General features: G+C 36.5%; 1 protein-coding gene across 2 annotated transcripts in view; it reads left to right on the plus strand.

Annotated features, from left to right (window-relative positions):
• Nucleotides 1–3,002, plus strand: part of khdrbs2 (KH domain containing, RNA binding, signal transduction associated 2) — a 110,149-nt gene extending 107,147 nt beyond the window's left edge. For both annotated transcript variants that reach the window (XR_001310462.1, XR_001310464.1), the window contains exon 13: nt 1,706–3,002. The gene's annotated coding sequence lies outside the window, so the exon portion shown is untranslated. The remainder of the gene's footprint in view (nt 1–1,705) is intronic.
• The last annotated feature ends 1,540 nt before the right edge of the window (nt 3,003–4,542 follow it).

Consider the following 4,542-nt stretch of genomic DNA (forward strand, 5'->3'; position numbering starts at 1 on the left):
GAGCAGTTGGACAGGTGTACCTAATAAAGTGGCCGGTGAGTGTATATTTGTTGTCAAAATACCTTTTAGTACATGTGTTGTTAAAATAAAATGAACAGTCCAATTATCATTTTACTGATATGTATAAAGACTGCAAAGACTGAAAAATCTTGAAGTCTGTATGAAATTGGAGATAGTTTGAGGATTAAATTTTTTATGCTTTTTAAGCTCAAAAAAGGGCGGGTCGTATTATACATGAGATCGTATTATACACGAATAAATACGGTAAGTCTGATTTAAAATGCCTTCCAGATCTAATTAATCTAAACTAATACAAAAATCACTGTTACTTGGTCTGTTTTACAGATATTAAGCTGAAATTTGCAGTGATTGTAACTGAGAGTCATCTATATTACATACTCTGAGTGCTAAAAGATCGTGCATGATTCAGGCTGTGAGCCAYCAGCGTTAAACACTACATCATTATGCAGCCTACAGAGGGAAAAAATAGCCAAAAAAATACTATATCTTTGAAAAGATTGCTTTATCAGTAATTAATTCCCTTTAGCTAATAGAGAAAAGCAGAAATGTGTTGCTTTCATACAAAGTTGCTCTTTCAAAAATTAGCGAGTCTTAAAAATAGCATGAAAAACGAATGCAATCTTTTTTTTCGTGAAGGTTTCAGGCAATAAATAAAAATACAAATATGAATGATTGAAAGGAGAGTTTGCACAGCTTGAGCTGATACCAACATATTCTGTGGTCCTGTAATGACACCATCTGCTCATGGGTTCAGACTGGCTGTGTTAGAGCGAGGCATCCTCAGATGTGCAGCACTCTGCACTCGCCAGTTCCGTCAGCCACTGTGAACAAATAAACAACGCCTGCCAAGCCCGACGACGGGATTCTGATTTTCTTTCATAATTGCACCTATTTGTTTTTAACAAGACAATAAAAGCTCAGCTGGAAAGGTCTAGGTGAGAGAGAGGAGATCTGTCTCCCTCTATGTCCATTTCAAGGACAAGCTGATTGTCTGGAGCTAAAAGCTGCGTTTCCATACAAAATGTCACCCTGAATGTTGGTCGCCTGTTGACAGATTATAACTGGGGCATTCACAAAGAGACAGCCTGTGGATCGAGGGGATTTAACAAACTGCATTTGATGCACATCCAGCCGAAATGTCAGCTACAAAACCAAGGACACAAGTGTCATTTGTCATACAAATTAGAATCAATTCAGAAAGATGATTACACGCTTTTTACATGAATAGAACCACACATAATTATATTTACTCAAAGAAAGAGCATGCTTTTTAAGAAATATACCCACTTTTTCCTTGTGAAAAGTTGGTTGAGAGGATCAATACCACTATCTTGGGCTCTACAACAAACAACCCTAAAATATGACAAAAAATTTTAACTTTAAAAAATTGTTGTTTTTTTTACGTTTTCTTCAACAAATAATTAGTTTTTGTTTGTGAGCGTCACATGCTGCTGCCTGGCTGAATATTTGAACTCATGATCAAACTAATCCATCTGCTTACCGTCTGGAGCTTCAGCTTAGGTGCACAAATATGAGCGTTATCAATCTTAACTCTCAGCAAAAGAGCAAATAATTGCATTTCCCCAGAATGTCAAATTCTCCAGGTAAATGTTTGCCGGTTTATTCAGTTTGCTGTGCTTTTCAGAACAGAATGTGTTTATCTCCGCTTTGTTTTTTCTTCCAGACGTGCTGTGAAGACAGTGGGCTGCCCACCCGGTGAACAATAAAACTTTAAAGTTGTGCGAGAGTTTCTGAATGTTCTGTTTTTTATTTTTATTTTTTATTTTTTGTAAAATATTTTTTGGCTCAGACTTATTCATCTCATCAGAACTCTACACAGTGAAGTCCACATTGTGTTTTTACTAATTTAAAGACACTGCTGGTGTTGGAAAAGTATGAAATACTATTTTAGTTTTAGTCTTTTTATTGCCCACTGGTGTGATGGGTGAGCTATGGTGTTTCTCTGTTAGCAAAATATTGCATGAACCACCATACAGATTTTAATGAAACTCTAAGAAACCAGTCATTAAATTTATACTTTAGTCTAATTCAATATAGCCACCATAGGTAATCAACCCACAATAAAGGCTACAACTAAGTCAGTTTTACGGATAGTGACTGAATATTTAGTGTGGTAGTAGCTGAGAGTCATAGACCATCTTTACAGTGCTAGCAGGTCATTGTCAGATGTTACATTTTGCTAAAATTGAATATACAAATTTGTGTTTCCTCTCAAATAATTAATAAATACAATATCTCTACCACTCAAAAGATATTTTAGAATCAGAATCAGTTTTATTATTGTCATTGTCAATGAACAGGATTCACAGACTAGGAATGTGCTTTGATGTAAAGAAGCAAATAAGTATAAAATATAAGAAATATAGAAAATACAAAGGAAAAAATAGAAGAAAATATAGAAAACTGATTTTAATGTAACATTTGAACACAGTGGGCAATATGCCAATACTAAAAAAGAAAAACAGAATTGAGACAATCAGTTTGTTAAAATGATAACAGAAGGGAAGAAGCTCTGCAACATCATTCTGAGAAATTGAAATGATCTCCTTTTGTGGTCAAAACAAACAAATGTCACATTTTTAATACTGGTTACATGAAAACAGGATAAAAACATAATTATGCTTACTCTGAAATTTACTTTTTATATGAATTGCTTGTTATTATGTACTGTTTTGTATATTGCATTGTTTTATGTAATGTTTGTGTCTAGGGACTGCAGATAGAAATTAGCTCTGAGCTAAAATCTGGTACAAAGCACTTTGTGATTAATGCTACTGTACATGGTCCTTTTCAATATACTAAAAAATATCTAATCTTTCGTTAAATCTTTGTCATGCAACGTGGAAGTCAATATTTTTTAAACAAATACGTATACAACTTCTGCTAAGTTTTCCCAGCTTGACTTCCTGTGTTCTTCCCAGTTCTTTAATAAATGGTCCACTTAGTGCTGCCAACATGAACATGTTAGTTCATTAAGTAAGTCGAGCCCACTGCTGGCTACCTGACCAAATGTCACAGACCTTTTACAAGCCAAACCTGTCGGTTCTGCCGGAAAATCCTTCTGCTGCTGCTCGCAGCTCACCTTCTTACTGGGAGCCATAATGAATGGAGCTGTCTGTGGCTATAAATACAGCACAAAGTGATTAACGGTTGACACAAGCAATGAGGGCTTCCAACTGTTCAAGAAAAAAAAAAAAATAAACAGAATGTCGGTCTTCTTTCTGAGTTTGTGTACAAATTTGCTTCACAAAACCATAAATCAGTGGCCTCGTAAAGCTGGCATATCGCAACATGTTCGAGGTGAACAGCTTTCAGGCCTAACGAGTCATTTTTGATGCAGAAGATCATCCATTTCTTATTGTTTTGGTTGGAAGGGGATTTTATGCATCCAAACAAAGACACCKCCCCCCCCCCCCCTTCCCCAGCCCTTTGATATGTGTTTAATTCATTGCCCCATCACACAAGCTCCAAGCCGCCTGTCAGCCAGCATGGCATTTATCTCCCTCGGTATCACTTGATCTAAATATTGGAAGCACAGAGACACCAAAGTGGGTCAGGATTTGGGCAAACACCCTGATATGTACAATGATGCAAATCAGTTTTGTAGTACTAACCAACACATGGCGTTTTTTTTCTCCCCCCAGTCAGGGACAAGTACCTGAGTAAACTCATCTCTGTTTGGACAGCTGCTTGATGAGCCTGAATACAGAATGAGAGCTTATGAGCACCAAAAGTCTGTGAAAGGGGCTCTTCAGCAGTGCAGCACTTGTGATAAAATGGTGTGCACAGTTAAGAGTCCCTAATGGTGTCTTTAAGCTGTGTTGTTGTTTTTTTCTGGCAGTAAACGAACATCTAAGCCAGATGACAGAGAAGATTTTTAAAGAGACTACATTGTTATCCCTTGTTAGGAATTTTCTGTAAAATACCCCCAATTTCTTGGTACAAGTACCATATTTTGTCTTTACATTATGTTACTATAAATGCTATGCATTGTAGGTATATCTTGGACTATTGGCTTTAGGTCAATGGGTTAACCGGTACCAGTTAGCAGTCCTGTGTTGCCCTTATTGTATTTTTACAGTTAAAGACCTATAAGATTAACAAAAAAGGTACTTCCTTTTTCCATTATGTTAAAGTAAATGCAAAGCATTGTCAGAATATCTTGGCTATTGATTGAGTTGTTGTATTTTTGTGAATTTGAGGTAATGAATTGTAACACAACCAGCATGTGCTTTTATTTTATTTAACATTTATTTAATCAGGCTAATCCCATTGAGATCACAGATCTCTTTGYTAAGGGAGGTCTGGACCCATTGGGCCTCATGCAAGAAGAACATGTTCGTATTCTTATCCTAAATTTCTCTTACTTTTGTTCGTACGAAGGGTTCGTACGAACATGTCACGTCAGATTCAACGAACTCTTCTATCTTCAGGAAAAGTGTGTAAATGAGCTTCGTAAATTCCACCTGTTCGTATCCAGCTGCTCGTGCACGCGAGAGG

This window comes from Austrofundulus limnaeus, unplaced genomic scaffold, assembly GCF_001266775.1.
Source record: "Austrofundulus limnaeus strain Quisiro unplaced genomic scaffold, Austrofundulus_limnaeus-1.0 Scaffold0, whole genome shotgun sequence".
NCBI classification, from domain to species: Eukaryota; Metazoa; Chordata; class Actinopteri; order Cyprinodontiformes; family Rivulidae; genus Austrofundulus; species Austrofundulus limnaeus.